This window comes from Phalacrocorax carbo, chromosome 3 (assembly GCF_963921805.1).
Source record: "Phalacrocorax carbo chromosome 3, bPhaCar2.1, whole genome shotgun sequence".
NCBI lineage: Eukaryota > Metazoa > Chordata > Aves > Suliformes > Phalacrocoracidae > Phalacrocorax > Phalacrocorax carbo.
The window spans coordinates 63,436,269-63,461,126 of NC_087515.1; the positions used below are offsets into that span (position 1 = coordinate 63,436,269).

The 24,858-nt window shown below is 37.8% G+C and overlaps 1 long non-coding RNA gene across 1 annotated transcript in view; it reads right to left on the reverse strand.

The window, feature by feature from the left end:
- LOC135312585 (uncharacterized) overlaps window positions 1–24,566 on the reverse strand; it is a 36,695-nt gene extending 12,129 nt beyond the window's left edge. The window contains exon 1 of the long non-coding RNA XR_010372192.1: window positions 24,447–24,566. This is a non-coding gene — a long non-coding RNA (uncharacterized LOC135312585). The remainder of the gene's footprint in view (window positions 1–24,446) is intronic.
- Between the last annotated feature and the right edge of the window lie 292 nt (window positions 24,567–24,858).

A 24,858-nucleotide genomic window follows, 5' to 3' on the forward strand; every position in this document is an offset into this window, starting at 1 on the left:
TTTGCTTATCTTGGAATAGAGAAATTAAGGCCTGTGGAATCCATAATTTCAGTACTATGTTGTAGTGCACTGTGCTATTATTAGAAGATACTCTGAATCCCACACTGAGTCAAGCTAGAGCTGACATGTAATGGCATTGCTTCCCAAGGAATTAGCTTCTACTGCAACCTGGCTGGAAAGTAAATCATGGGTATAAAACTCGTACTTTTCTGGTTACAGAGAATTTGACAGAAAACTTTACTGCATTTTTGGTTGGGTGGGCAAACCAAACAGGGTACCCAAACAGGGTAACATGAAAGTTACAGTCTGTTTCTTCTAATCTAATTTAGTCTTACATACTTTCACACATTGTTAGACAGAACAATTACACACACAGACACATTCAAATAGTCAAACTGACACTAAGCTGTATTTGAATGTGATAATATTAAACCTTTGTGCTCAGCACACATTTCTTCAAAGACTCTTCTGTAGTGTGCAAGAATGATGTACTAGCCAAGCAGATAGACTTGTCATCCTGACCTCCATGAATTAAACTAAGTGCCAGAACTGACTTCATGGAAGACTGTTCTTGCCAATAGTTTCATAGGAGCCATTCTGCAATAATCTAGTAACATTGAATTATTTCTTTTACTCAAATTATTTTGTGAAATAATGTATTTGATTTCAATTTGTCCTGCCCTGTATGAAAATCAGCCCATCCTCCTCTGTAATTTAGATGAATAGGGAATTGTCAAAAAATATAGGATTTATTTTCTGTGTTCCATCATTTGGTTCTTATTCGTAGCAGCTGATTCACAAAGAAAGCCACTTTAAAGCTTTATGGGGGAATTTAGGTAATGGGGCTTACTTTAATTTGTGGCATATCCAAAGGCTGGGCTGACAGCTACCAGATGGAGGGGTGGAATAGCGACTTCTCATTTTTCACCTGATTATTACTCTATTTTTAAAAATCATCTGAAGTCAATGGAATTACCTAAGGAATAAAATAGTATAATTGACTAAAATATCTCTTACAGGTTAACAAAACATTTCAAAACCTAAACCTGATACTGAGAAAGTGTCAAGTAAATTGTTAAAGATTTTCTTTAAGGATTTCAAGGAAAATAAAACTTACCACAGGTATGACTAATCTACGTCTTTGTGTATCTGTTATGCCAAAGCATTCCTTTATAGTGTCAAGGTGCTACAGGTTACCTTAGCTATTTGCTTGTGCCCTATATTTTTTGAGATTCCTGAACTTCTGTATACGCAGATACATTTTATTCTAACAACAACCAGAGCCATTAGGGTAGGATATCAAAGGAAATGAACTACATTTTACAGAAGGATTATCAGTTAGGAAAATATTGTAGAACTACACCACTAACATACCAAAGCACTAGAAATCAATAAGTGTATGAGTAACTGCTTAAGTTATGTTCTTTAGCAAAGAAACCTTTCAGATGACATTTTCTCATAAATGTGTCCTCTCCATTGGAGGACTTTGAGGGATAAATCCAGGGGAGAGATAATCCCAGTGCTTCACAGAATCACAGAATGGTAGACGTTGGAAGGCACCTCTGGAGATCATCTTGTCCAACCCCCTGCTTGAGCAGGCACACCCAGAGCAGGGGGCACAGGAATGCGTCCAGGCAGGTTTTGAATGTCTCCAGGGAAGGAGACTCCAGAGCCTCTCTGGGCAGCCTGTGCCACTGCTCTGGCACCCTCACAGGAAAGTTTTTTCCTCATATTCATGTGAAACTTCCTGTGTTCCAATTTGTGCCCATTGCCCCTTGTCCTGTTATTGGGTACCACTGAAAACAGTCTGACCCCATCATCTTGACATACACCCTTTAGATATTTATAAGCATTGTCAAGATCCCTCCTCAGCCTTCTCTTCTCCAGGCTAAACAAACCCAGGTCTCTCAGCCTTTCCTCATAAGGGAGATGCTCCAGTACCCTGATCATCTTGGTAGCTCTCCACTGGTCTCTCTCCAGTAGTTTCCTGTCTTTCCTGAACTGAGGATCCCAGAAGTGGATGCAGCACTCCAGATATGGCCTCACTAGGGCAAAGTAGAGGGGAAGGTTAGCCTCCCTCAACCTGCTGGCCACACTCCTTTTAATGCAGCCCAGGATACCGTTGGTCTTCTTGGCCACAAGGGCACATTGCTGGCTCATGATCAACTTGCTGTCCACCAGCACTCCAAGGTCCTTCTCAGTGGAGCTGCTTTCCAGCAGGTCAACCCCCAGACTGTACTGGTACATGTAGCTTTCCTGCCCCAGATTCAGCTCTTGCTGAATTTCATTCGGTTCCCCTTGGCCCAGCTCTCCAGCCTTTCCAGGTCTCACTGAATGGCAGCACAGCCTTCTGGTGTATGAACCACTCCTCCCAGTTTTGTATCATCAGCAAACTTGCTGAGGGTACACTCTGTCCCTTCGTCCAGGTCACTGATGAATATGTTGAACAGGACTGGACCCATCATAGACCCTTGGGGAACACCGCTAGTTACAGGCCTCCAGCTGGAGTCTGCACCATTGATCACAACTCTCTGAGCTCTGTTGTTCAGACACTTCTCATTCCATCTCTCTGTCCACTCATCTAATGCACCTCTATGTCCACCCATCCAACCCTGTATGTTATGTGAGACAGTGTCAAAAGCCTTGCTGAAGTCAAGGTAAACAGAATTTACCCTGAGATTGCCTGACCAACCTAGTGGCCTTCTGTGATGGAGTGACTACATTAGTGGACAAGGGAAGAACTACAGATGTCACACATCTCAACTTTTCTAAGGCCTTTGACACAGTCCCCCACAGCAGCCTTCTCTCTAAACTGGGGAGATACAGATTTGATGGGTGGACTGTTCAGTGGATAAGGAATTGATTGGATGGCTGCATCCAGAGGGTAATGGTCAACGGCTCAATGTCCCGATGGAGACAGGTGACAACTGGTGTCCCTCCAGGGTCTTAACTGGGACCAGTACTGTTTAACATTTTAATCAGTGGCATAGACAGTGGGATCAAGTGCACCCTCAGCAAGTTTGCAGATGACACCAAGCTGAGTGATACAGCTGACACACCAGAAGGATGGGGTGCCATTCAGAGAGACCTAGACAAGCTGGAGAGGTGGTCCTGTGAGAACATCATGAAGTTCAACAAGGCCAAGTGCAAGGTCCTGCATATGGGTCGGGGCAACCCCCAATATCAATACAGTCTGGGGGACAAAGAGATTGAGAGCAGCCCTGTGGAGAAGGACTTGGGTGTACTGGTGGATAAAAAGCTGGACATGAGGCAGCAATGTGTGTTTGCAGCCCAGAAAGCCAACTGTATTCTGGGCTGAACCAAAAGAAGCGTGGCCAGCAGGTCGAGGGAGGTGATTCTGCCCCTCTACTCTTCTCTGATGAGACCCCACCTGCAGTACTGCATCGAGCTCTGGAGCCCTTAACAAAAGAAGGACATGGAACTGTTGGAGTGGATACAGAGGAGGGCCACAAAAATGATCCGAGAGTTGGAGTACCTCTCTTATGAGGACAGGCTGAGAGAGTTGGGGTTGTTCATCCTGGAGAAGAGAAGGCTGCAGGGAGACCTTATTGCAGCTTTCCAGTACTTAAAGGGGGACTATAGGAAGGACTGGGACAATCCCTTTAGCAAGGCCTGTTTTTACAGGACAAGGGGTAGTGGTTTTAAACTAAATGAGGGTAGATTTAGACTGGATATAAGGAAAAAATATTTTACAATGAGGGTGGTGAAACACTGGAACAGGTTGCCCAAGAGATAGTGGAGGTCCCATCCCTAGAAATATTCAAGGTCAGGCTGGATGGGGCTCTGATCAACCTGGTCTAGTTGAAGATGTCCCATCTCACTACAGGGAGGTTGGACTAGATGACCTCTAAAGGTCCCTTCCAACCTAAACCATTCTATGATTCTATGATCTTGAGCTTGGAGGAAGTGGTCCTTGCTCATTGACCAGCTCATTTGGACCCCCATACCTTCCAGAGCCCTAACCCATGGGATTCCTCCAAACAGGTCTTTGAAGAGGCCAAAGTTAGCTCTCCTGAACTTTGTTGCCCTGCTTCTGCCACACAGGATCCTGAACTCCACCACCTCATGGTCACTGCAGCCAAGGCTACCCCCAACCCTCACATCCTCAACCAGACCTTCTTTGGTTGTTAGTATAAGGTCCAGCAGCACATCTCACCTCATTGGCTTCTCCACTGCCTATGTCAAAAAGTTATCCTTGATGCTCTGCAGGAACCTCCCGGGTTGTGCATGACTTGCCATGTGGTTTTTCCAGCAAATATCAGGGTGGTTGAAGTCCCCCATGAGAACCAGGGCCTGCGATTGTGAGGCTACTTCCAGCTGTCTGTAGAAGGCCTCATCAACCTCCTCTTCCTGATCATCTGGCCTGTAGCAAATGCCCACAACAGTGTCACCCATATTTGCCTGACCCGTAATTTTCACCCATGAGCTCTTGACTCATTCTTCTTCCACCCATAGGCAGAGCTCAATACATTCCAGATGCTCCCTCACATAAAGAACAACTCCCCCACCTCGCCTTGTTGGCCTGTCTTTCCTAAAAACTATGTAGCCATCCATGACAGCATTCAAGTCACGCGAGCTCTCCCACCACATCTCTGTAATTGCAATGAGATCGTGGCCCTGCGACTACACACAGACCTCTAGTTCCTCCTGTTTATGCCCCATGCTGCGTGATTTGGTGTACAGGCATTTCAGAGAGGTAATGCAGGTTTCATTTCATTTCATGAATTTCATAAATGCAGGTTTCATTTCATGCAGGTTTCCCTGGAGGAGTGCGCAAGGATACACTATAGCCATACATACCCTTGAGGTGGTTGGTCTTCTGACTGTCATCTCATGAGGCAGCTATGGCTCCTTTTCTGTTGCTTTGGTTGGCCTGGCTTTTTCCTCTGTTGGATGTGATGGCATTAGCATTGCCACTTTGGACCCCACCCCCTGAGTCCTTTAGTTGAAAGCCCGCCTCACCAAGTTGGCCTTTATTTCTATTATTTGCTAAATGTTTCTTTAGAATATTTTGCCTTGTTTGCTAATGTTGTGTTTTTCTGGGGACTGGTACTTTAGACACATATTTTTCCACAGCTTTTTATAGGTTTTATAGGTTTATAGGGCCCTGACACCTTTCTTCTCTGTCAGGAGACAAATTTCCCATCCACATTTCAGTCTTCTCTCCCCATCCTCCACTCACTCTCCTGCAGCCTCTCTGTCTATATTTACTCGATTCAGCATTTTCAGGATCTGTGTGTGAGGCTGTTTTCTGTACATGCTAGCAAATAAACATATGGAGCAGCCCAACAAGCCCATGCTCTTGCTGATTTCACTGCCTGCTGGGCAGTATAATGAACTACGAAATAAACTGCTTGCCAGCAATATTTTGAGATTAATGCTTTTAAAAAAATAAGCCTAAGAACGGTAATACAAGAGTTGAAAACTGGACTAACTATATTCCATATTTCTCAGAAGCCATGTATTTTATTCGTGCTATGCCTTGACAGGTATCTTCCCACCAGGACTGCAGTTCACAATGTAGAAATTAATCAGATGTTCAAGATAATTAAAAACACATTTCTAAGTGCTTTTGGGAAAGAGAGATGTGGAATGAAGGGACAAGTTCTTAAATGGACTTACAGACAATGATTTTGCAGATCAGTTCCCCTCAGCATCCCTATTAAAATAAATCTTAAAGTTGCTTTCAGTCTGTTTGCAGATTTACAATATCAGCAAAACAATTATGGACACTTTTTCTCGAACTAAATGAACATTAGAAGATTTTTTTTTAATTTTTTTTTTTTAATTATTATTATTTTTTCCCTTGGTAACAGCATTTAAGATAGGGGTCAGTGGAAACAAGAAAATTTTATTCACAAGGAAAAGTAAAGCATAGAGGAAAACGAGGGTGTTTCATGAGTATGCATTGAACATATAGATGCAAACATGTGCAGTGGAGATTCCTTTTCCAGAGGTCTACTGGGACTACTAACAGCCTCAGAAAACCTAACTCAGTAGGTCTCCAGCAATATATCTGTCTCCTGGAGCCCATGAACCAGCAAAGAGTCCAAGAGACCTTTGACAAGATAGAGTTGGCTTTCCCTTCACGCAGGCATAAGCTATGGAAATAATGAATAGACCATGGAGTTTGCCTCAGAACCTCACCCCATCCTCCCAAAAGATAAGAGGTATTTCCTTTGCTTTCTCCTTCTCTTGTGTGTTTTCCCAGTGGAAAGAAGTATTGGAAATGTTAGAAGGATTTATTTCCAAAAACCTTCCAAAGATTCATGTGACTATTTTAGGGAAAAAATCCATCCCTTGATAGTTTTTCACTGAGAAGATTATGCCTTTTTAGTGCCCTCATATCTGAAATTGAAATATATGCCTTCCTGATTAGCCCAAGAAAGGAAAAAGTGAGACATTTCGAACCCAGCAGAGCAAATTATGCTTTCAGTAACATTATGCAATTTTGGCCACATGTTACATATTTATTGAAAAGATTGCTTATTTGTCTGCTTGGTATTTCTTTTTTTTTTAGAATATCTTGCTCTTTTCAAGGCTCACTGTCCCTTCTGGCACTGGAAGTACATAATACTGAATATGTGTGACACCACATTAATTTCCATAGCAGAGGATTAGGATATTACAAACATGGGATTAGGTCCACTTGAAGGATCAAAGCAAAAAGAGAAGTGAGATGTGAAGAATAAACCTTTTTTTTGTTTTGTTTTGGGTTTTGGTTTTTTTTTTTTTTCTTACCAAGCAAATAAATACCCAGGATAATAGGGTAAAAAAGAAAGCAACTGGCCAAGTGAATATTTGTAATTTAACCTGAACTCCTGATCCATGAGAATATTGGATTTTACCTGACATATTTTTACCAGTAGAAAAATTCTGAGTTGTTTGTTTTCTTTTGCTTTCCACTGCAGCAGCGTTATTCATACAGAAACCAATACAGAATCTGAAACAATATCCTGGGGCCATTTTCATACAATTTAGCATCTTGTATTCATGCGCATCAGGGAACAGCTACACTTCCCATTCACGTTGCTAAGTTATTGCAGTACATTTGTGGTTGATTTTTCCATTGATGCTAAAGCAGTGTATAATTAGCAGTGAATAACTTATTCCATGAATTCAACCTCATTTTCCTCTTTGTGGAATGTCCAAAAATAGATAAAAACACATCCTTTATTCCATTTTACTCTAGAATGAAGAGAACATTTATGTTTTAAACTCTCTAGGTTTATGAGTATTGTGCTGCAGTTATTCAAGAACTGAATTTGAATATTAAACGGGTGTTTGACAATAAATTTTTCACCTAATTGCCATAACTTTTTACCATTTAATTCAAAAAGTGTTACAATTTCAGGATGAGAGATATATCTGATACAGGCTGGCATAAATTTGTTAAATGTAAGAGCTGCTTTGTGAGGCTGAAGAAGAAAACTGAAGCAGAATATTATGTTTAGACACATTCTGGACAAAACAGAAAGCTATAAAAGAAGTAAAGCTCACTGAGTCCAAAAAATCCACCTTATCTCTCTGCTAGAAAATGTTTAAAACTATCCCCCAACTTCCTTAAAAGATGTTATGATTTGCTTCTTAGTGGAATGACTGGTTCATTAATCAGGAGACTTGACAAAGCCAAAGAGCTGCAATCCGTTCAGAGAAGGTAGGAAGAGATACATGATTTTCACATTTCTTTTACACATTGCTTTCCTTTGTTCAGCTATACCAAAGCCGATCTTTGTTGTCCAAGCAATCATCAGTTTTGTTTTCACATTTGACAATGATAAGTTAAACTACATGGAACAATGCCTCATTTCATAAGAAATTTCCACACCAGGTCTGAAAACATGTGTATTTAAATTTAAATGTATTCTTTATGATCAACCTTCATACATAAGTACTGCTTTCCTTGAAAATGAATGAAGATGCCTGTGTATCACATACTCAGAGAAAGCAAACTCAATGATTAATCCATTTTAACTACCTTTTAATTTTCTATCCAGCAGTAGGCATTACCAAGAACACTCAGATACTCTACGTTTAGCTGGTGGATATTATGATGCGGGAGGATTCTCTCAGGGACAGTGGGGTGAACAAAAGAAGCATTTATCCTGACATTGGTAGGTTTATGAGAGTTCCTTGTAAATGACCATGCATATGTGGAAAATTATTTTTGAAAAAAGTAATGATGTGATATGTGCCACGAAGTATCCACTTAAGAGTTTAGAGTACTTACTACAGTCAAGCAATCAGCTTAGATAAAAACTAAGTGAAGGAAGAGCAAATGGAATTCCTTCTTTGTCAAGACTGAACCCCGATCCCTAAAACAACAAAAATATCTCCCTTGCTTCCCTGCAAACTTGCTAAATAAAACTTTCCTTTGAATGAACTTTGCAAATCAGACTCGCATACCATGAGTAAATTAAAAGTAGGAATACAGTTCCTGCATGACTGACAGAACCACCAGCAAATCTAATTGCGTATGGAACTTGAAGAGCTCACTGGAGAGTTCTTCACTGAAAATAATTATGTGCACTCTAGGCTGTAGAGTCTGGAGAACTTAAAAGGTAAGAAAAAAAAAAAAAAAAAGAAACAAGAAAAAGTGAGTGAGAGCATTTTCTTGCCATCTTGCCAGGCATATTTATCCAAGCTCACAGCTCAAGATTAATCCACAAGGGCATAGAGGCAGAAGATTAAGGAACTAAAGACAGTCATCATTCCTTGCTGAATTTTATTTTTACTTTGAAGCTATTTGAAGGAATATGTCCATAATATCGCATTCTGTCAAGCACAAGACATTGTTCATGAAACAGATGTCCAATACATTTGTATCATCTGTGTAGTGACACACACATACAATTGCACAATGGAAGCTATATTCTCACAGAAGCTGCAGAGAAATTTATCATATATGAGTAAGACATCAAAAAAAAAAAAAATCCCATTTGCCTTGTTTTCAAGCAGCCCTTGAATTAAGGATATATTTACATTGAGGAGGGTATGAGAATTTTGCAAGGGGTTATGAGGCAACCAGATAAATTCCTCATCTGAATTTGAAAGATGCAGGAATCATACAAAGCATGGGCGCTCTACACACTACAGAATAAGAACAGAAAATTTAAAATTGAATAAGTGTTAAAGTTTGTCCTTAAAATATAATAGAGACATTCAGTCAGTCAGATAGCAGAAAATTGCCCCAAAGATATTCATACAGCCTTACATTGCACACCAAAAGTTTCACTGAATAAAATAAAATATTGATGTGTACATATAAAGAACTAAAGGGTTCAAAGCAGAAAAAAAAGTGTCAAAGTATTTGCTGCAAATAGGAAATAATTTGTTTAGTTCTAATATTGCACTGGTGTATTTCCAGTTGTCTACTTCATTTTTTTGCAAAAAATATTGTATGGCTAAATGTACTAAAAAACGAAACCGGTATTTTTATTTGAAAGAAAAGTAAAATTGTAGCATACAGAAAGCATCTCACGTACATTGTCAAAACAGATATGAAATAGGCTCTGAAGGGAACTAAGACTCAACAAAAGCAATGGGAGAGAAAAGTTGCCATAAATAATGTAATAACTTGGACATGTCAGAGAAGGCATGATTTTCTATTAATTCATGAAATCAAAAATAACGAAAGGAAGGCATTGATTCTGGAAAACGTGCAAGATAAGACCCAGATGACTTAAAGGACTATATAGATTAAAGTAACTTGAAGCTGTTTGATCACAGAAAAGTTACAGAAAAAGATTTCTGGAAAGTGAACTTACATAGAACTATCAGAATGTGTTTGAGTCTACACGGGACCAGACTTCTACACTGCATGCCTTTTCAAAACTCAACACAGCAAGACTACTGCTATGCACAATGATTATTCTTGTCCTCACATAGTTATTCTGGGACAGTTTATACTTTTACTTAGTTCTTCACTGTCCTAGAAAATCAAGAGATTTTGGAAATGGCACAGACCTTCTCAGCATGACATATGAGCAATCTCTTCCTTGAGTACTTTCTCATTTAAACAATGTCACACAAAAACAAGTAGGATTTGTGGTTTTAATCTGGAAAGGAGATTCAGGAATGAATGAAACACCTGTATTTTTATGTATTTTAGTTTCTTCAACCAAAACACAGAATTCAACTAACCAAGGTGCAAGACATAGAGGTGAAGTTATGATTGACTTTACGGAGTGATAAAAGCTTCTGCTAACTCCATGGAAATGGAATTTCACCCCATATAGTGCCTGTCCCTCTCTCACAGGACACTGATAAGCAGTTGCTTGAAAAGCAGTTAACGTCTAAATGTTGACTGTTGTGAAAGTAAACTGCTTGTGTACAACACACAAATCAGGGATCAGAAGTACAGCAGCACTTTTGTTGTAAAATACTTATGGATAATTTTTTAAGAAAAGCAATACTGTATTCAATACACTTTGCACTTGCTTTTGGAAGAGGAAAGATATAAGAAGACTATGCTATTATTCTGCAAGATATGTAGGTCATGAACCAAGGAAATCCCTTAGAAAAAAAAGCATTTATCACTATTATCTGGAATCAAACCCAGCAAACCTCTGAATTTATTTCCATTCTGAGCACTGCAGACCTTTCTAATTCAGTGAAAACAGAAGCCAAATGGTGGTGAGGTATTTGGAGTGTATTGTTCTCAACATAAAAATTCTTCCCAATCCTTGAAGCTGCATTGTCAGAGCATGCTATGCCTATGATCATCCCTGAATGAGAAACAGGCAGCCAAACAATGTTTGTCTAGACCCTGATGAGAATTTTAGTATCTAAAGTGAAAGTAAGACCATAAAATTATTTCATTGCCTCACATGAACTGGGTACATACTACTGAATTACCAGTATTTTTGTGTTGCCAATATCTCTTCTTTGAACGATACACACATATAAACGGCCTCTGCAATTCAGAAGATTGATATTTAGGACTTGGAATGTCTCTACAAGTACATCTGGCTTGTGCATCACCATCTCATTTCATCTTCTTTACAACTTCAGGATCTCATGCAATGTTTCTTAATAGCTGTAATAAAGTGGCTCCATGCAAGAATGTGACAAAAGTGTATTCTGCCAGCAAACAGAGGCCAACTTTTGCCTGTGTCACCTTTGACATACTCTGTACACTGAGAAACTGATAACTTTCTTGGCCATGTGCTTTGCAGTCTTCTGACAACTTTGGATTTTCATGTCAGACCACAGCAAAAAGTCCATTATTGTGGCCTACAACCAGTGTAGGAAGTACTGTAATAAGAAAATATAGGTGAGGAACAAAGTGTGCTGCAGTGCAAGTAAAAAATGGCGCAGTGAGTTAAGCAAGACAGACTGATTCAATAGCAGTTAAAATGGTCCTTACTTAAATATGTAAGACACAAAATCTCCATTAAGCAGTAGATATTTTTTCTCTTATTTCAGGCTTTGCATAACCTTTACTATGACTGTAATACAATGTTGTTTTTTTTTTTTTTTTCCTTGTCTGTCTTTCTTCTGCAAGTAAATGAGTGCACTGGCATTTAGTTTTAAGGTTGTGCAAATTATACCCAGTTAACAAGAAGTAAATAGTTTGTCTGGTATTTTTACAGAGGCCTGAACATGTGCAAACCACTTTTTAAAAACTGTATATACGGTGGGCACACTCACGGAGCTAACTTGATGTCAGAACTTCTGCAGATAGCATTGCTTTTCCCTCTGCAAGTCTCAAAGACACCCACTCTACAAGTTACTTCTTTGGTTATAGATGGAGCTTTTTGGAAGATTGCTCCATATGTGGCCGAAACGTTAGATACAATTCAGCTATCACCACCTTGACAAGTTGTTAGCTCTGTGAATTCTGTTGAAGAGCCTCTTCAAAATGCACTTCTAACCTGCTCTCTCTATTATTCTTAGTTTGCTTAGACCAATTTTACCTTCTTCCTTCTCACCCTGTCAATTCCCTCACAGTTTTTTAGAATAGACTGTCAAACTTGTTCACCTGTCAGTAGATTGTCACTTATCAACAACATCAACATCATCATCATCATCATCGTCGTCGTCAACAACAACTCAAACGGGAGAGAAATATTTTGCCACCAGATGAAAAATGTAGTAACCGTAGGTATTAGCTGCCAATGTTACATTATATAGAAGAAAAACTTGTGCACAACAGGTTTCCTAAGGATTGCAGCAGCTAGAAACTTGATTTTGTGCCTGCAAATTAAATCCAAAAAAGTAAAAAAAAGTCCAGTTTTTATACATTGGCTATGGCAACGAAGTCTTGGACATCAGGCAAATGAATTCCCAATGAAATTATTGAGGGAAGCAGAGACAGGTTTCCTGCAAATGGAATTAATGCCTGGAACTTCAGGTTACATGTCTGAAATTTGCCCATCCTTTGTGTTGGCACCTTCCTAAATGTTTGAGCACTTGCATGCTCCAAAGCGAGCCTGGATTTCACTGTCTGTACGTTAACTTGTATAAATACCTTGATTGATATGTTTCCTCAGGCAGGTAGCAATTGTATTGAGGTTTCCCCACTTGCATTCTGTCTTGATACAAACCACCTTAGTTCAGAAACTGGGTAGCCATGTGGTTTTTTACTTTAGAAGGGTTTAAGAGGAAAAGGTTGCATTTATTTCAGGGTTGCTGGCATTAGGATGTGGGGAAAGGCTTGAAGGAAACTGACCACTGTCTCACTGTCCTCTAAAACTAAAGTTAATATAATCTTACAGTTTTCTTGCTGTTGTACACACGGACAGCCTAAAGATATCTGAAGAGTTCTAGAGAAACAGTTCTCCAGGATACTGTGACTTTCTGAATCCCTAAACCTAACTGTAGGCACTCGTTTAGCTCAAGCCTTGACATCTGTCATTTGTTGGTTAATAGACCACATTGGGGATCCATAAAGAGAAACTTAAAGATTGTGAATTTGAGAAGATACAAATATATTTACTTCTTATCATAATATAACATCAACAACAGAGCCAGTGTAGACCAAGAATGATAACACTATCAAAGTTGTTCCATCTCTTCAAGGACTTCACACACCAAAACCCTGTAATACCACCATGGTGTGAGGGCCATTAGAGGAATGTCTGGAAAAGGCAAGTGTCACTTTTCACAACAGCAGTGGTCATGAAGAACTTCCCAAGCTGAGTTACTGTGGCAAGTTTTCTAGACCTTTGGGTTGTCAAAGACTAATTTTCAGGCTGTCATGTGCAAGTATTGAGTCCTATGGAAAAAAAGATGGAGACAGAGCTTCCCACTCCAATATGCATTAGGCACCTGTTGATAAATTCTGATATAACTGAAAATTCAACATAAAATGAGCATAGGGAAAGCACATGGAGAGAGAATCTTAAAACTCTGCAACTTTCTGCTGCAGAACTAGATGTCAGAGGTAGTTTTCAGTCTAATGATTAGCATAGATGAGTATTTTCTCTTTCTAAAAAAGGAAAAGGAGTATAGACACAGGCAGAGACTCTAATACTCATATAAAAGTAAGATTTCTCTTACAGTGGTAATTGTAAACGGGCAGTGTTGTTATTCCTAAAACAACTGTCAATCAGATGTAGGATGACAGGAAAAAACAACATCAAAATTAATTAAACAAACAAAAAGATAATATACACAGTGATGGAAAGAGGAAATTGAAAAACAAAAGAAAAAAAAGAACTCTGCTTAGTAATGAACTAGACATGGCTCTGGCAGAAAGTACCCGATTTCCTAATTCTGTATTGCATGCAAAATTGTTTCAGAAGGAGAAACTTTCCAAAGCAAGATACTAGTAAAAAAAAAATAACATCACATTGCAGAATTTAGCAATATTTTTTCAGGGCAGTTGATTGCATATGTTACAGCACCATGCAGGTTGCAAGTACTGACCAATACAAATTACTGCAGAAACTCTGTCAAAATCTCCTGCATTTTCACTAAGGCTGAATTTCAGGAAAACAAGCAACTTATAATGACTTTATAATATGTAATTATCATATTTTAATTAAAAAAATTGTTAGCCAAAAATTATATAAAATTTATTTTGAAATAAGAATATCATGTACTTTTAAAATAAAAGGTAGGTGTGAGGGTTTTAGAGGAGTTTATTGATTTAATATGGCTAAGAATATGTTTTGTGAAGAAATTTTCAAAAATAGAGACATGTTACTAATGAAAAAAAATTTGTGTTTAAACATAAAAGTATTCAGAAAACACATATTTGAAAGCTAATGTCAACTAAGCCTATCATTGTAGACATCCTAGAACTGTTTTTAAATATATCAGTCCAATAAGATTATTATTTCAAAATAGAAATAATTATTTAGCAGGGATTAAAAGGCTTGATAAACCAAAACTTGGGCAAATTTGTCAAAGACAATTAAATAATCTTTACTGTCATACCCAAACACACGACTAAATACTTTTAGATGCCAAAGTGCTCCACTTTGAATACTGACTCTTTTAAAAGCTAGAGTGCACACATGATGCTACACTTACTAAACAGAATGTTGAACCTGAAAAGTTAACCAGATAAAGAAGCACCAATACTTTGGAAACTGTCATCTGTTTAGTCTTCTGGAAATCTTAGAGAAATAACTGGTGAGATTTGAGTTCATTGCCACAAGAAACAGCAGGAAGTGTCCCATAGTTCCAAGAGACAAAACCCCACTGACTTCGTGCCTGAGCTCCATATTCAAATGACTTCCTCTTTAGTGTCAACAAAAGTGTTGTTAACTGGGTCTTTCATCTTAAAATTAGCAGATAATCCTGCAAGATTCTGAACAGTACTGTTACTAAGAACCCTGAATTTTCAGTGGAACTGAAGGAAAACATCAACTTTTGGTATCTATTCCTAAACGAAAAATGTATGTTAAATGTTTAGATTTCTGTACACGTAGTCAGAAATCGGTATACCCAGTTTATACACAGTGCTTGTGCTCACTCAACTTAGAGGAAAGCCACAGCTGAGTGGCATGATTTCCTTCATTTAACAATAACTACTGAAGACACCTAGAGCACAGCATGCTACAATATCAACTTGCGCGTACTTGAATAGGCACAGAATTTTCATTCACTCTCTCTGATGTATCTGGCAACCTTTTGAGTGTTCAATGCACATCCCAGTCCATGCAATATAATAAGATTGTGAGATTAAAACTGACAAGTGAGCAATCTTTTTCAAGGAAAAAATATCTACAGACAAAAGTTGTGTTAGGAAAATTATCAGGAAGTCAGTTGCAAGTATCTTTTCCATAAACAGCAAGAAAAGCATCCTAAATAACTGTGAATTTCCTAATAGATATAGTAAAAAATCCATCATTTTATATATTAGGTGTTTGTACTCTAATAGTGCTGTATTGAATAGGAGTGATTGCACCTGCCACTCACACAGGGTGCCAGAACAATATGCAGTATTTCTTCCTTAAATTATTTTTATCTATTGTTGTATTGCACATACTTTAAAAGAATTTCCAAGCACTATAGTGAAAACAAACATACAAGCAACCGGTACTAGGATATTTTTATGAGTTTAAATGAAACACACAAAGTGTCCGTTGAAAGATAAAGATATGAAAAATCTCCAGCCTGGAATTGATTTGTACAGGATTATTCTTTTTAATTTTTAGTTTAGAGCTACTATGATAAAAGAGATTTCAAAAGCGAAACCATCTCACGGAGTCATCTATCACTTATTTGTGTTATGCTTTATACAGTGATAGCTTTCAAAGTTTGACTAATATGTCTTATTCTATAAGGCTTCAATATTAAAATATACAAGTAATATTGACTAGAAACTTTTCAGGAAACTAGTCAAAGCAATGCAGTGTAAGCAATGGAAAGTGGAAATTTATTTCACAGGAAGAAAGTAAAAATCACTGGCTATTGATCATAGGAAAGTTGATTAGCACCTAGTAATTAATAATCTGTGTTTTATAAAAATACACTTACAGAAAAAGAAAGATTCTACAATCAGTTGCAGAATTTAAAGGGGCAAGAAAAAATGTATTCACTAATGTTTGGAACAATCAACATGGCAGTATTATGATTTTTGGGTGATGTTAAAATGCTGAATTCATTCCTTAAATTTGAGCTATTATAGATTAGGAGAATTATTAGGGATTAGAAGAAGGACATTCATAATCAGTTTGAAATTAAACCACACATGGAGAATAGTGGACATTTCTGATAGCAGATATTTCTTCAGTTCAGGGACAAAATTTTAGGCAGTAGCTTAAAACACCCAACCTACCTGAGTCCAAGACATTGAGTAGTTGTCTAGTAGATTAAATATTTGAAATAAACTTGAAATGGGTATAAACTTGAAAACTGTATACACTAAGAGGAAAAGTGTTCCAGGGCCTTTGAAGCGTATTCTATGTACCTAAGATTTTAAAAAGTCTCTCTCCCAGATAGGCCTGCAGTGACAGATCAAAAGACAAAGGTTTTAAACAGAAAAAGGGTAGATTTAGATTAGACATAAGGAAGACTTTTTTTTATTATAAGCATGGTGAGATATTAGAGCAAGTTGCCCAGCGAACTTGTGGATATCCCATCAATGGAAGTGTTCAAGGTCAGGTTGGACAGGGCTTTGAGCAACCTGATCTCATGAAAGATGTTCTTGCCCAAGGCACAAGGGTTCAACTAGATAACCTTTAAAGGTCCTTTCTGACCCAAACCATTCAGTGATTCTATGATTCTATGATTTTTATTATTATTTTTTTTTTGCTGTTATCAATTATTTCTGTGTTTTCTTCTCTAATGTGCTTCTGAAAACCTGGATAACAGCATTTACCTAGAATATACATTGTAGGTCTAAACACGTTAAAGATCATGAAGAACTTAACTTCAAGGAGGGTGAGGTCATGTCATGTACAGTATTTCTATTGTAAAGGCTCTTCATGAAAACTTTTATAGAAATAAATCAAAGGATGCGAGCTATGTAAACAGATAAAAATTATCTGCTTTTGGATATATGATTGTTTTAGCAAGACTGTCTTATTGCCTGACCCCTCATTTGAAAAGGGCTTGGGCTAAATTTGATTTAAATTAAAAAGAAACAAACAAAACCAAAACAGAAAAGAATGAAAGTTCAAGGGCAAGGCATGGCTATGTTGCTATCTGGAATGATTTAACAACCGCTAGCAGGCTTGCTGCAATAGATAGATTTTTCCAACTTTAGTTCTGGGCTTTCAACACTCTCCCATCTCCCACATTCGATTGCTTTCTATGAGAGGAGGGAGGGTGTTTCTGACAGCACTTCTTGATTTAATTTTGTACTGTTGGGCAACAACATATCAGCCATAGTGCCCCCCTGGTGGATTTGTACAAGCTGGGGGATATAGCAATATCCTATTGGATTTTTTGCTATCATAGGCAGGATGCCAGACACAACCGAGAGAATTAATTATTAACAGCACTGCTATCTTTCTAACGTAGCTTCAAGGCACTATTGTGTTTGCTCTCACTGATGGTGATCATTTCTCAAGTGTTCCGTGTATAATGAACTGCATATGCCTCTCAGATTTCAGCCCTTAATCTAGCAGGTTATCTGTTGTAACCACAAATCCTGTCATTCCTTCAGTATACAGGTATTGGAGTTTGTGATTTAAACTGCAAACCTCTGGTGTGGCAGTAACATGTACAGGATTCCACTGAAGATCATGCTCTGGCAGATACGAGCGACACTGGACAAATTCATGGAAGTTGTCTGTTGGGAGGCTTTATGCTCATATATTCCAAAACAAACAGCTAAATTCTGTACTGTCACTAATGCAGAGAAGTATGAATACATTGTATATACTCATTTGCAGGCGACAATTCTCTTTCAAGCTTACAAATACCTTAAAAGATAAATTATTGTGAAGCTCAAGAGCATAACTGAACAACCTTCTTTTTTATTTTTTTGCTATCTGAAAATTGCCATTTCCAATGTCTTCAAAATTAAGCACTGTATCATTTTTTTTCACAGTCAAGAGCATCTCCTTAGTGTCCTGTGTAAACAACTAAAAACTAACAAATCCTTGTCAAGATATATGATAGTCTTTGTATGTTGAGGAATATATATACTGTCAATATTGCACTCCTAATTCAGACTAAGAGTAGGCTGAGGCAAATTAAGTGGGAAAATGAAGAAACAGATAAGGAAGGAGATTTTTAAAATTACCATAAAATCAGCAAACACTAGTATTTTTTCACTTAAACAAATATGTACTGAACCAAAGGAAAATGCAGCTAAAACTATTTGTTTTCTTAATATTTATGTAACACCAAAGTTATTAATGTGGCCAGAGAGGCAAGAAAGGGGGAAGCAATTGCTTTTTAAGTGTCTAAGGTAATTACCAAGGGATGGTTTTCACTGTTCCTAATATGAGGAATTTTAATTTAATTTCATTTCAGTTTTAGTTTTTAGTTTAAGCCTATGATCATGTGCAAATTGAGAGCTGTGTAGAAAATTTATTCTCAGAAGTTACAATTTTCAAATTGTGAGTCACAAGTCTCCTTCTAAAGCAAAAATATTGCTTAGCATAAAATGAAATTATTTCATTTGAGAATTTCAATAGGATAAATTTTATTTGTGTTTACTCTTAAAAATATTTATTCATTGGTTTATTTTATATTTACCCTTAAAATATAATTATTCAAATAATGCTAAATTAATTTTAAAACAAAATATTGCAAAGTGTGAGATAACTTGTGGTTATCTCTAGATACTCGCTAGATACTGTTGTGGTATTTCAACAGTGTCATAGCTACTTTTTGAAATAAAATTCAGCCAAAATTTCCAGAAAACTTTCCACAGGTAGCAACAATGACACATTAATTGGTATGTCAAAAAGCATATGTCAAAAATGCTTCCTATCTTCTTTTGAGACTCTTCTGAGACTATCTCAAAGACTAACCTGTTCCATTAAATTAATAGTAGTATTCAAGTGTTTGCAAAGAAAGGCTAGAGGAACATCTTCACAGAAGAAACACAAAGACAAGGTTTTTTTTTTTATTTGCCATCTCTCAATTCTTTCTGCTTGTGTATAATGGGTTTTGTTTTCTCATTTAAAGTTAGTAGCAGAGAAGTTCAAATGTTGTACTTAGTATAACCTAGATTAAATTATTACCAATATTGAATTAAATTCTTGCCTTTATTTACCAGAAATTTTAGTCACCACTTTTGCTTACTTACTTAGAATACATCTAAAAGTGGTTCTGACATCATTGCAAGGCCACTCTCCATAATCTTTGAGAAGTCATGCAGAATGGGGGATGTCCCAGAGGACTGGAGGAAGGCAAATGTTTCCCCCATCTACAAGAAGGGCTTGAGGGAGGATCCAGGTGACTATAGGCCCATCAGCCTTACTTCAATCCCTGGGAAAGTTATGGAACAAATCCTCCTGAGGGCCATCATAAGTCAAACGAAGTATAGGATTGGGAAAAGCCAACATGGCTTCACTAAAGGCAGATCGTGCTTGACAAACCTGGTGGCCTTCTATGACAAAGTGACTTGCCTGGTTGACATAGGGTGGGCAGTGGACATTGTCTACCCAGATTTCTCCAAGGCCTTTGATACAGTCCCCCACAGTCTCCTCCTGGAGAAATTGATGTGTTATAGCCTAGACAAGTGGTCTGTGCAGTGGGTGGGGAACTGGCTGACAGGCCGCACCCAAAGGGAGGTGATAAATAGCTCTTTTTCCAAGTGGCAACCTGTCACAAGTAGAGTCACCCAGGGGTCGATACTGGGCCCAATGTTATTCAACATCTTTATAAGTGATCTGGGTAACGGCATCAAGTGTAGCCTGATGAATTTTGCTGATGACACCAAGTTGAGTGGGGAAGTAGACACTCCAGAAGGGAGAGCTGCTCTGCAAGGAGATCTGGATAGGCTGGAGCAGTGGGCCAGCAAGAACATTATGAAGTTCAACATGGACAAGTGTAAGATCATGCACCTGGGAAAACACAATCCAGGAATGCAGTACAGACTGGGATCCACCTGGCTGGAGAGCAGCTCTGTGGAAAGGGACCTGGGGGTTCCTGGTGGACCCGAGGCTCAACATGAGTGAACAGTGTGCTGTTGCGGCCAAGAAGGCCAGCAGGATGCTGGGTTGCATCAAAAAGGGCATTGCTAGCAGAGATAAAGAAATCATCAACCTGCTCTACTCAGTGCTTGTCAGGCCATACCTGGAGTACTGTGTACAGTTCTGGTCCCCTCTATATAAAAAGGATGTAGACAGGCTGGAAGGAGTCCAGAGAAGGGCCACCAAGGTGACCAAAGGACTGGGAAGCCTGCTGTATGGGGATAGGCTGGGAGAGCTGGGTTTGTTCAGCCTTGAGAAGAGGAGGCTCAGAGGGGATCTCATCCCCATGTACCAGTACTTAAGGGGTAGCTACAAAGAAGATGGAGACTCCCTTTTTACACGGAGTCACATGGAGAGGACAAAGGGGAATGGACACAAGTTGCTCTTGGGGAGATTCCGATTGGACACCAGAGGGAAATTTTTCACACTGAGGACAGTCACCCATTGGAATAACCTCCCCAGGGAAGTGGTTGACTCAGCCACGTTGGACACCTTCAAGAGTCGTCTGGACAGGGTGCTGGGCCATCTTGTTTAGACACTGCTCTTCCCAGAAAGGTTGGACTAGGTGATCTTTGAGGTCCCTTCCAACCTGAGATTCTGTGATTCTGTGATTCTGTGAATTATTTTTTAAAATCACAGTTGGATAAGCTATGCTTTTATACATATTGGTATATACAGTGAGTGAAGTGAATAACAAAATTAGGTTTTCAAAGTCACTTTGAAAGCAGTAATAAATTTAATATGGTGCCACAATGGACTGTATGGCCTTCTATAATCAGAAGATGATAAGGTGTAAGGCTTTTGTTATTTTCAAAAACTGATAATATCTGAAGTGAAAAGATGAAAAGAAAGAGCAAGAGAAAAGTAACAATAAAGATATTTACTTGTTAAATCATTGTACTCCCTTCACTCAAGGTATGATTCAAAAGCTGGATATCATGCCTTTTGCATAGTCTCTGTTACATAAAACAGAATACTGTGGCAAGGGAAAATGTAACTTCAACTCTCAAAAACTCAGGCTGAATGCATTGTATATATTCATCAGGTAATCAAAGATGCAGCTTATGCTTGAGGAGATAAGGAAAACAAAGTCTAAAAATTAATTTAGCTAAAGAGACTTGCTACAAATACTCAGCTGCTCTATTGAAGGTTGTTATTTTGAAAGCAACATCTGAAATAAATCGGTATTATATCTGCAGGAGGATGGAGATTGTTTTCCTTTTTTTTTTTTTTTTGGAAGTGCTAATAATGGAATAACTGGCACTGCTACAAGCCATGCAAGGTTAGGTTGATTTTAGGTAGAAACAAAGAAGTGTGGAGTTCAAGCCAAGCTTTGATGACAAATAATAAATATTTCCTCATAAATAGTCTGACAAAAAGAAATTTATTCCAGAGCACTGAAGCTGAACTTCTGGACATTCCAGATGTCAATTGCAATACCTGCTTTTCACTAAATACCTAAATGTAACAGATAATGTTTCTGACACCTATGTAACTTCAGTTCCAGCTAGTGATTCTTTCCCTTCATCCTTTCTTTGCATCCTGTTTTGAATTTCTGAGGACTTACAGGATATTTCATGAGAGTAACCATACACTATTCTATTCAGCAAAACATAAACATTCTGGGTGATGTCAGAAAAATTATAAATATAGACTTAGGGTGAGAAGGAAAGCATGGAAAGGTTGTACCAGGCCTGTAACATGCAAGTGTTTCTTTCACAACTGTATAACTCTTTCCATATATATTCCACTGGTTATAGTCCCTTTGCAAGGAATTGCCTTGGAACCTTACCATGAAAGATTTTTCCAATATTTTTCCTTATTAGAGTTCTTACTGGTTGGTATAATCTTGGTATTGATAATATTGACAGTTGCTGTGTTTTAATAATTGGTGGAGCTGAGGTACATCGGAAATATGTCTCAGTTAAGCTGTGTGACTGAAGTCAAAGGGTAGCTGCACAGGGTGTTTCAGGGACCTCAGAAAAGGTGTAGTTTGGTCAACCACAGCGACCGCCAGTTCCATGAGGGGCAAAAGCTCAGCCCTGGTGCAGGAGTGACAAGCATGGACTTATTGGGGAGGTCTGATGGGCCAATACCTTACTCTTAGTAGACCCCAACATACTCTACTTTTTACTTGCCCTTCTCCTATATTCCCACTACACTGGGACCATGTCTGTCACACTTCTAAACGTGATCAGAAGTAAAGAAGTTCAGTCTGTGGGAATTTCGAGACCCCAGTTTGGAAGAATACTGGTAAATATGAGGAAGATTAAATTGATTCAAATATAATTGGTACTTCTGCCAAAATATACAGTGTTTTGCCAAATAGGAGAAATATATACTAAAGGTATTTTACAGCAGTACTGCAAAGTCTGATGGTATTTTTAGAGCCCAGTAGATCTTTTGAAGGAAAGTACTATCTAAAGCCTTGGTATTTGCTGAGTAAAAGCAATGGATAGCCTTCTTTTCACATCTGTGTTTGTTGAACAAGCTTTGAGCATATTCATGTGGTATTATACTTCACTTACTTGCCTATTCATTTGTTTTCATGGAACAATCCCCACAGAGGAATACAGAAAAAGTGAAATGCATGAGCAATACTATCTATTCTCAAATGTCCATACAGAAAGAAATGAAAATTGTAATTATTCAGTGTTAAATAACATCCTTTTAATGTCTAACATTTATTTTGAATGTTAGAATCCAATTACCATGTAATAATAAAGACCCTTACAGTACAATATCTTTCAGCACAGGGGGCTTATGTAGCTAGTTTCCATCCATTATTTGCACATTTCCAATTTGTTTAGTACAGAGTGTAATTAGGAAGAGATATAGGAATAGAAAACAGTTCAATTTTGTCAGAAATATTTACAAATACAGCATGATACAAGAAAGCAAAGAAGACAGTATTAAAAAAGGTAGGGCAATGTATTTAACCAAAAGAAAACTTTATCTGCAAGAGAATGCAATTGAAACAGGAGTAAGATGGTTGAGTAACTCAGTTATATATAACCCTGTTAAAGACTATCAGAATGAGTACCTGAAATGAATGTCAATATGATCCAAAATACCCTCAGGGGATACCAGAACTAAGACAAGTGACAAGCTAGCGTGTGTCTGTCCTACAAAGCTGATGTTGCTGTACCTACTGCTAGAGATAATATCACTCAGGACACATCAGCTCTTCTCAAACAACGAATAAACATACGCTCACATAGACAAACCATGTAATCCCATTGCTTTTTAAGCTTTAAAATGGGAAAATAAACATACTCATAAGGTCAAACACAAACTTATTTTATGCCTATAAGAAGAAGAGAAGGGCAAACAGATAAAGAATTTTACAAGTGAAAGTGAATGAAGCATTATACTACATTCTATAGCTGAGGGTATAAGACAGCAAGAATTACATATGGTATGGATCCAAGTGGCTAGAAACTTTTGAGAGCTGCAAGAAAATAGATTCCTAATTATGAGCAAGAAGAAACTTAATTAGCTACAGACCAAGCAAGAAAGAATTATCACACTGTTAAAAACACAGATTTATCTCCATTTTAACCTCTACATGCCAAATTATAAAGCACTTGGGCTATTAAAAGAAATATTGTTGGCTTTCTGACATATTTTTTTTCAATAGTGTTCCCAAAATAATAAAATTTTGTGGTCGGGTGTCAGACTAATATCTCAAAACCAAACAAGATGATGATATTCATCTTACTGTGCAAAAATTATAATATTTGATTGGGATCTTAGTTTATTACAACCAACTATCAAATAACGGATTTCAGCCTCTCTCTGTTGACATACCTACAGTTCAAAATTACTACTAAACTTTAGTACCTATGATTCAAGAAAATGCAAACCTCTATTTCCAAATTAGGTAGATTATTTAGTCAAAATCAAGTAAAATGACATCTGGAACAAGGGCTTCGATCAAGATTTGCGTAACTGTGAATCCCACACCCCCACAGGGAAAATGATCAAAAAAATTTTTTTTGTAAAAAAAATACATATACCATATAATATGTTACAGTGGATGTTTGAAAGCTCAAAAGGAGATGAACTATTGTTTAGATGCATGTTACCCATAGCTCAGTTTTTCTGATGTTCTAGTATTTGTGTCTAGTCCAAAAATCTTCAGAAAATGAGGTCTTTTGAAGATGAAGTAGTATAAAATTAGTACAATCCTACAAATCCTTACAAGTCTTATTACCACTGCAATTTGCTTTGCACAAGTTTACAAACTACAAAATAATTTTAAAGTAAAATGCAGATGTTAATACTTTTTGCTCTTTACTACTCTGCTGCTTATTGTTTAGATTTACAGGCAAATACAGATACCTACAAACCTCTAAAGGGAAATTCACTCACCTTCAATGTTCTCCCTTTAGAAATACTCTTCACACAGCTTGTGAGAGATTGTAAAGTTGAGTATCCTAGGCACGAAGTGTTTTTTATTTTCTCAAGACAACACGGTCAAGTGAGTGCTGTGCTATGCAAAAGGAAAGGACGTCTCTATCTTTTCCTGGACCCCTTGTGTTTGAAGCATCCTGAGGAACAGGATGTTAAGGAGATAATAGATTATTAAGTAGCAGCTTTATAATAAATATCTTTTAAATACTTCTCATATTCTAGTTGACATTAGTACTGTATTACTACAGTGTTTCTACTGAAGAAAATCAGCAGTGTTAGTGAATTGGTAAATACACACTCACTCACGGTTCCCTTTCATTACTTTATCATCTTCTCTCTTTATTCCAGCTATTCATGCTCCTCTCCTGAA